The following is a 9,031-nucleotide window of genomic DNA, read 5'->3' on the forward strand; positions in this document are numbered from 1 at the left end:
CTCAGGAATGAAGGGATGTGTCACAAAGTGTAACTGAAGAGGTGAAAGGGCCGCAGTGGATGTCACCTCCCCATGGGCTCCTCCAGAGGAAGGACAGCGGCAAAGGCCACCCCATAAAGAGGAAAGCATCAGCCACAGGCCTTCCAAGGACATACTCCGCCCTTGACATGGGTATCCCCACCTCCTAACCCCTAGGCTTCCGGCCCCCGGCCCCAAGCTACCCAGCTGTTGAGATGCCACTGGTCCCTGCACAGCCTGTCCTCATCCATCCCACGGTTTGGTCAGGCCCTCATCCCCACTCCCCACCACAGTGGAGGTCTCATCCCCCAGTGGCCTCATTCCTGATTATCCATCTCACCTCCTCATCAGGAAGCAGCTTTGACCAAGGGTCCTCCTTCAAGCCCTCAGAGGGAGAGAGGCTCCCTGGACCACCCACCCCCAGCCCCCAGGCTGTGCTGCTGTCCCAGTGGTCCTCCTGCTAGTCCCTTTCCTAGCCCAGTGCACCACCCATGCTGTTTCCTCTGTCCAATCACCTCCCGTTACTCTCCGACTTACCCCTGCTGAATGTCACCTTCAACCCACTTTCAACGGCCAGACTGGTCCCGTGAGGTTCCAGCCGACCTCTCTGGGCCACAGAACTGCTTCCTAGAGTTCCTACTGTTATATTTCACTTGGCCTGCTGTGCCAGTAACTGTGGCTACATTTCAAACTACTCCAAACTTGGTGGAATAAAATAACCATTTACTATGCTCATGGACGGTGTGGGTCAGGAACGCAGAGACAGCATGGTTGGGGTGTTGATCACTGGTGCCTCTGATGTCTGGGGCCTCGGACGGAAGGCTCAGAGGCTGGAGGCGGGAATCCTCTGAAGGCGGGTCGCTGGGATTTCTGATGGTGGCTGCTGAGACCTTAGCTTGAGTTGTCAGCTGGAACACACACAAGTGGCTTCTTCATGTGGTGTGGGCTTCCCTGCAGCATGGGTCCTGCATTCCAAGAGCAAGTGTCTGGGAATGAGAAAGGGAGGGAGGAGGCAGGGAGGGAGTTCTGGAAGCACCTTGAGACTCGAAGGATTGCTGTGGATACTTGGGGAGAGTACAGTCTGCTGTCCCCACTGACTGGAAGCTTCTTCAGGTCAGCCAGAGCGCAACCTCAGCCATGCTACGGTACACTAAGGCTTCTTCAGACATACCAGAGAGCTTACAGGTGCTCAACCATTAGAGCAGGGGTCTCAAACTCGCGGCCCGCAGGCCGCATGCGGCCCGCTGAACAATTTTGTGCGGCCCGCAGACTGTTTTCAACTGCAGTGAGAAAAGTGTTGCGTAACAGTTGCCTTTTGTAGACCTAGTACGGCCCGCCTAACGGCTGTGATCTTGCTCTGCGGCCCACATGCTGAGTTGAGTTTGAGACCCCTTAGAGCTTGTAGCTTCTCATTCTTCTCCTCCAGGAAGCCTTCTGTGATGGTTTTAAAGCATATCCCCCAAACTTTTTGATACTCCTCCCATCAAGAAGAGTCCCTTGAGGCCCTGGCCGGTTGGCTCAGTGGTAGAGCGTCGGCCTGGCGTGCGGGAGTCCCGAGTTCGATTCCCGGCCAGGGCACACAGGAGAAGCGCCCATCTGCTTCTCCACCCCTCCCCCTCTCCTTCCTCTCTGTCTCTCTCTTCCCCTCCCGCAGCCAAGGCTCCATTGGAGCAAAGTTTGCCCAGGCACTGAGGATGGCTCCATGGCCTCTGCCTCAGACGCTAGAATGGCTCTGGTTGCAACAGAGTGACGCCCCAGATGGGCAGAGCATCGCCCCCTGGTGGGCATGCCGGGTGGATACTGGTCGGGCACATGCAGGAGTCTGTCTGACTGCCTCTCCGTTTCTAACTTCAGAAAAATACACACACACAAAAAAGAGGCCCTTGAATCTTGGATCTGTTACTTCTTAACCAGTAAAATATGGAGGAGCTGATGAAATGCCAGTTTCTGGGCCCACACCTTAAACATACAGGCAGCTTTTACTTCCTGTCCTTGGTACACTCACTCATGGAACCCAGTCACCACGCTGCCAGGAAGCCCAGGCAGTGCTGTGGAGAGGCCTACATGAAACCAACAGCCAGTGCCAACTTACAGTGAGCCATCTTGGAAGTGGGTCCTGTGGCCCCAGTGGACACGATGCGGGGCAGAGGAAAGGTATACCTGCTGAATCCTTCCCAAGTCCCAGAATCAAGAGCAAATAAAATGGCTGTTGTTTTAAGCTACTCAACGAAGTTTTGGGTTGAGTAGTGATGCAGAAATGGATCACTGTCCCCAATGCCCTGACCAGCAGGACTCATCTCCTCCACAAATATCTCATTCAAGTCCAGAATTTGCATTTCCCTCCTTGAAAAGAGGGGCTGCCCTGGCCGGTTGGCTCAGCGGTAGAGCGTCGGCCTAGCGTGCGGAGGACCCGGGTTCGATTCCCGGCCAGGGCACACAGGAGAAGCGCACATTTGCTTCTCCACCCCTCCGCCGCGCTTTCCTCTCTGTCTCTCTCTTCCCCTCCCGCAGCCAAGGCTCCATTGGAGCAAAGATGGCCCGGGCGCTGGGGATGGCTCTGTGGCCTCTGCCTCAGGCGCTAGAGTGGCTCTGGTCGCAATATGGCGACGCCCAGGATGGGCAGAGCATCGCCCCCTGGTGGGCAGAGCGTCGCCCCTGGTGGGCGTGCCGGGTGGATCCCGGTCGGGCGCATGCGGGAGTCTGTCTGACTCTCTCTCCCTGTTTCCAGCTTCAGAAAAATTAAAAAAAAAAAAAAAAAAAAAAAGAAAAGAAAAGAGGGGCTGAGCTTTAGCTATACAGTAACCGATATTTAGTGAGCACTTACAATGTTCTAGGCGCAGGGGTCCTCAAACTTTTTACACAGAGGGCCAGTTCACTGTCCCTCAGACCGTTAGAGGGCCGCCACATACAGTGCTCCTCTCACTGACCACCAATGAAAGGAGGTGCCCCTTCCGGAAGTGCGGCGGGGGGCCGGATAAATGGCCTCAGGGGGCTGCATGCGGCCCGCGGGCCGTAGTAGGGGCTGGATAGATGCAATGAATAAGACAGTGAAGATTCCCGTCTTCAAGGAGTTTGCAGTCTAATGGGGGGGAAAAGGCTAACGTTCTCATTTAAGCATGTCCCTCATAAACGAAGGAAGGAGATAATCTCAAAGAATGGCAGAGACTTCAGGAAGTCCAGTTCCTCTTCTGCTGGGTAGGGGCCCAGCTGGACCACATTTCCCAGCCTCCCTTGCGGTGACTGAGCTCAGACTGCTGGACCATAAGTGCTGCCTTAGGAGCAGCATGGGAAAGGCAGGAGGAGATAAGAGGGTGACCCTGGGAGGCCAGAAGGCTGGGAGGGGGTGGGGGGAGTGCAAAACCCCCTCATCTCCCCGGATCTGGAGACCCAGCCTGTCCCAGGTTTGTCCTAGGCCACTGTCGTTCTTTACTGTCATTCCTATAGAAATCACTCGTCTAACCTTGAAGCCTCTGTGACTTGGACTGGGGAACTTCAGTTAAAAGCCCTGAGTGGACCCTGGCCAGTTGGCTCAGTGGTAGAGCGTCGGCCTGGCGTGCGGGAGTCCAGGGTTCGATTCCCGGCCAGGGCACACAGGAGAAGCGCCCATCTGCTTCTCCACCCCTCACCCTCTCCTTCCTCTCTGTCTCTCTCTTCCCCTCCAGCAGCCAAGGCTCCATTGGAGCAAAGTTGGCCCGGGCACTGAGGATGGCTCTGTGGTCTCTGCCTCAGGCGCTAGAATGGCTTTGGTTGCAACAGAGTGACGCCCCAAATGGGCAGAGCATCGCCCCCTGGTGGGCGTGCCGGGTGGATCCCGGTCGGGAGCATGAGGGAGTCTGTCTGACTGCCTCCCCATTTCCAACTTCAGAAATATACAAAAAAAAAAAAAAAAAAAAAAAAGAAAGAAAGAAAAGCCCTGAGTGAATGTCTCTTGGATGCAAACACCAAGAAGCTGTGTGAGTGAGTGACCTTTGCGCAGACACAAAGGAATGCATGTGAACGGGCTTTAGAAAATTAGCCTAGAGGTTCTAGATTGCCCCTTCCTTTGTGCTTGTTAACTAGCAAAAGAAAAAGAATGTACTGATCTAAATTAGCTCTTTCTCCATGTCAGCAAAATGGCCATTAGTCATTCTTTATCACCTGATCTCCCTCCCTTGTAATCCTGTTACCTCTATTCTGCTTCTGATCAATAAAAGCTGAGGGAGAAGGAAATTCAGGAGTTCTTCTTTGCCTCCCTTGGCAGGCCTCCCCCTCTCCCTCTTGACATAAGTTTGTGTCCTGAGTAGGTTCTTCCACGTGACACTGGTAGTTCCCAGTGGCTGGAGTACTACACATTCCACAAATACCACTCCCAGGGGGAAAGCCAGAGCCAGCTGACAGATGGAGGAGAGCTGGAGGCCACTGTCACTCCTAACCAGCCCCAGTTCATTCATGGGAGATTTTAGAGCCTGTCAGACACCAACACCCTGGGGCCTCGCCTGTCTGACTCAACCCTCCAGGTGCCAGGGCTCCGGCCTCCTCTCAGCCAATAAGAGGGGACTTTGAGGATGACAAGTAAGCTCTGCCAGCCTTTGTTTCTTCATCTGTAGAATGGGGGGAGGAGGGAGCATGCCAGGCCTGGCCCCCTCCCAGGGGTGAGATCAAGTAGGATCAAGTGTGTGCAGCGCCCAGCTGCCCCTGGAATTACTAACTCAGACTCACAACAACCCCAGGGGGGAGGTGATGGGGAAGGCACAAGCGTTGCACTCACTTGTTCAACGTGTGCAAGGGCTGCCTGTGGCCCTGCCCTCTCAACTGCCCCTTGCCCTGCAACTGAATAGCAGCTGAGAACCCGGGGTGGCAGGCTCTACCCCATTTGTGGGCCCGAGCCACGATGGCAGCAGCCTCTGAGTGTTTCCGTCACCTGCTGTCAGCATCAACAGCAAGGCCCCAACTCACTGTGTGGCAGATATGGAGGCGCCATTCCTGGGCGTGTGCTCCTGTGTGCGTGCGACTCACCAGGGCTCTGATGGTGGGCAAGGCCGCTGCTGGGTTCTTAGAATTCTGGGCCTCAGAGAGTTCAGAGAAACCCAGACTTGCAGAGAAAGTCTGTCAGTGTGCGCAGAGATGTTAACCACAGAGCCGGAGCGGGGCCAAGTGAGAGCTGGTTCAGCGAGGCCAGGGGGAGTTCACCCTTCCTGTCCCCAGCTGTGGGTGGAGGTCCCCTGTCACAGACTGCAAATGTCAGACCCACCCCAGAGGTGCGTGCGGAGGTTGGGGGAGCACTGGACTGCAAGTCCGCAGCCCGTGGTCAGCTCTCCTCGTCTTGGTGCACAAGGGCCACCCAGGTCTCATAGCCTTCACCTTCCTGCCTGTGCAAGCTGTTGTCCCAGCTCGTTTGGGAGACTGTGGGGAGCCCCTCACCCTCTCTGACACTTGGTTTCTCCATCTGAAAAATAAGGGCATTAGATTAGATCAGGTGCGTCTTTCAAACTCTTTTGAGCGTACCCACATTAAGAAGTACAGTTTACAGTGTACTACACAGGACCGGTAGGTGCTATAATTCACAGGTCCGGAGCCGTCAGTGGCTTAACACAAGAAGAGTTCATTTCTCACATAACTACAACAGAAGTTTTCCTGTTTTGTGGGTGGCTGTCCTCCACATGGTGAATCAGGTACCCCGCCACTTTAGCCCAGAAGTAAAATGTCACTTTCAATCACATTCCAGTGGTGAGAGCCAGTCACCAGGTGTCCACCTAAAGTCAAGGGGCTGGGGGTGGTCGTTCCTGGGAGGGCACCCCCCCCAGGGACACGGCTATGTCATAGGAGGGAGTCCGCTGCCTCTGCCACACCTTGGACACACACACTCTGCAACAAACTTGCTCAGAGTATGTGGGATGCCTTCTGATTCTAATACCTTATTTTATTTTATTGATGCTGGGCCTGACCCACTCAATTAATCTCATACCCAACTATTAGGTCAATGCCGACAGTTTAAAACCTCAAAGGATTCCTTAAAGAAGTGGCCATAATGTTATCCAGCTCTGTAGAGTGGATGAAGTTCAGTGGCCACATGTCTGGAAGGACTTTTTCAGTCAAGAGAGAAAGTTGCTTAAAGCCATAACTGTCATTTGGAGGAAGAGTCTAGGCGGGAAAGATGGCTTTGAACCCACAATAGATTAGGATGGCCTCCTAGCCATTCACAGAAGGGAGGCCTGGGCAGATGTCTAGGGCAGAAGGTGCTCCAGGGAGCCCGGGAGGGAGGCTTCTGAAGCAAATGACAACCAGGTGTGGGGGAAGGAATGCTGGTTCACGCTTCCTCCTGAGAGGAATCTGGTTAAGTGCTTTTCCCAGAATGCAGTTGACTTTGGACAAAATGCCAGCTAGGTGGCAATGGTGAGTTACCATTAGCACCTGCCATGAAACTTCCTGGTGTCCCCACAGGTCACCCCTTCTCTCCCACCCTGCCCCCACTCTCAGGAAAGGCCTGGTCTACCCACCTCATTGCTGCTGTTCCCTCAGCTCTGCCAGTTTGCCAAACGCCTTCTGCACCTGGTGCTCTTTGCTCAGAAACACCCGGGAAGAGCCCCATATCTGTCTGGGCCTCAGTTCATGACGTATGACCCAAAGGGACATTGGGACACGGGCCCTTTTCTTTGAATAGACAAACCAGCTTCCGGTGAGTGACCAGATTTTCCTTTGCAGAGCCGACTTCTGATTTTCCACCCAGTTTTGGTCCACGCACTGTGATGTGTGCAGCTCCCTGTTGTGAGCCCAGAGCAGGGGGCCTCTCCTGCGGAAGGCGTGCGGTGGCAGGAATGGCGTGGCAGCCAGCGGACCCGGGTTCGAGCAGGGCCTCTCCGCACGGCTGTGTGCCCTTGAGCAATCCGTGCGACCTCTGAACCTCCATGTCCTTCCCAGGAGAGGAGATGGGGACATGCGTGAGGAGCAGGTGAGTCTAAAGTAAGTGAAGGGCCTGGGTCATGGTCAGTGCCCAGTAGATGCTGGCGGGTCCTCCCATGCCACCTCCCCTGCCATGAGGAGGGGCTGCATAAACATGTTTACATCGTAGGCGAGGATGTCCTGTCCCCAGGAGGGATGTGACAGGACAAACAAGCCCTTCAGCAGCAGCACCCTGTCATGGGCGGTGCTGTGTCCCAAGGCCCACACACCACTTCCCAGGAAAGGGACTGCCCTAAGGGAACTTATTGCCACCTTGTACCCCCAGCAAATCCAAGTGGGACAATTTGTGAGTAGAGTAGAGGAGGGACATGACCTTCCTTAGACTAGGAGGAAGGGGTGGCAGGGGGCTTCCCCGAGGAAGTGAGGTATTGAACTGAAACCTGCAGTTGACTGGGCAGCTAGGGCGGAGGGGGGAGGGGGAGGGATTCCAGAGCAGAACTGAATCAAGGCCCCAGATGGAGGGAGGAGCCTGTGCTGCTCAGAGTCCCCAGGGGTGGGGCGGGGCTTGTGCGGCCATCCCAGAAGGCCCGGCTCCAGGGGATGCCTGTGGGCCCCACAGGGAGAGCCCCTGTGGTCTGTGGACTCCGTGGCCTCTCTGGGATCTTCCCACCACTCTGGGCTTGTGTGTTGAGGGGTGAAGCCTCTAGAATATCTGAGGTTCAAAGCTGAATGTAAGTTGATTTAAGGAATCATCAGAATGGCCAGGCTGCCCTAGAAGGGGACCTGGGGTGTGGCACTGCAGTAGAGGAACAGCATAAGCAAAGGCACAGAGGCTGGCAGGAAAGAAGGAGAAACAGACTAGAGAGACATTACTGGTGGCAGGAAGGGGCATAAGCAAGAAAAGTCTGCGTTTCCACCCTGGCCCTGCGTCTTGCTGGGTGACCTTGGGCAAGTTACCTCCCCTCTCTGGGCCCCAGTTGTGTATCCTGATTGATGGAATGAGAGGAGGGGAATGGCCGGAATCATCGGTAGGGCTGTCTAGAGCAGCGATTTTCAACTTTTTTCATCTCATGGCAGACATAAATTAATTACTAAAATTCAGAGGCAAACCAAAAACTATTTTTTGCTGATCTGACAAAAATAGGTGTAATTTTGATTCATTCACACCACATGTCCATTGTCCTGTTGGCTATTGTCATTTTTTTATTTGACAAACTAAAGGAAAAGAGGCCAGTGCTCCTGACTAGATAGGTGCTCCATGTTTTAGAAACTCTCGCAGCATCCCGGTGTGAGTCCCGCGGCATCCGGGTGTGAGTCTCGCGGCATCCCGTGTGAGTCTCGCGGCATCGCGGTGTGAGTCTCGCGGCATTCCGGTGTGAGTCTCGCGGCATCCCGTGTGAGTCTCGCGGCATCGCGGTGTGAGTCTCGCGGCATCCCGTGTGAGTCTCGCGGCATCCCGGTGTGAGTCTCGCGGCATCGCGGTGTGAGTCTCGCGGCATCCCGGTGTGAGTCTCGCGGCATCGCGGTGTGAGTCTCGCGGCATCGCGGTGTGAGTCTCGCGGCATCGCGGTGTGAGTCTCGCGGCATCGCGGTGTGAGTCTCGCGGCATCCCGGTGTGAGTCTCGCGGCATCGCGGTGTGAGTCTCGCGGCATCAGGGGCACACTGGTTGACAATCGCTGGTCTAGAGCGTGGACTCTGGGAGCCCAGCGTGCAGATCTGGGGTCTGGGGCCCTGAGCACATGGCTGCAGGAGGGGGAAGGGAGGGAAGGAGGGAATCAACCAAGCATGACGGAATCCACAGTTCTTCCAGTAACAATGGGTTGTTCTGACAGAAAGACTGAAGAGGCTGAGAAACTGCACCTCTCATTTCTGGTAGGAAATGACTTTAAAACATGGTTCAGCAGCTTCTAAGAAAGCTAACCACACACTTCTAGACAATCACATCCCTAGGGATTGACCCCCCCCCCCCCCAAAAAAAAATGAAATACACGTCTCACAGAAAGATTTAGACATTCATGTTCACAGCAGCTTTGGCCAAATTGCCCCAAACTGGAAGCAACCCACACGTCCCCCGGTAGGTGATTCACAAATCTCGGAAGTTGTAAGCTACTGGACATAAAAGGAATGAACTTC

General features: G+C 54.8%; 1 long non-coding RNA gene across 1 annotated transcript; it reads right to left on the reverse strand.

Moving 5' to 3' along the window:
* Window positions 1-598: 598 nt before the first annotated feature.
* LOC136381913 (uncharacterized) lies at window positions 599-6,763 on the reverse strand. The gene is made up of 3 exons (XR_010747171.1): window positions 6,495-6,763; window positions 5,014-5,443; window positions 599-1,004 (listed from the first exon to the last, which is right to left on the reverse strand). It is a non-coding gene; the product is annotated as an uncharacterized lncRNA (long non-coding RNA).
* Window positions 6,764-9,031: the final 2,268 nt, after the last annotated feature.

This window comes from Saccopteryx leptura, chromosome 10, assembly GCF_036850995.1.
Source record: "Saccopteryx leptura isolate mSacLep1 chromosome 10, mSacLep1_pri_phased_curated, whole genome shotgun sequence".
Classification (NCBI taxonomy): domain Eukaryota; kingdom Metazoa; phylum Chordata; class Mammalia; order Chiroptera; family Emballonuridae; genus Saccopteryx; species Saccopteryx leptura.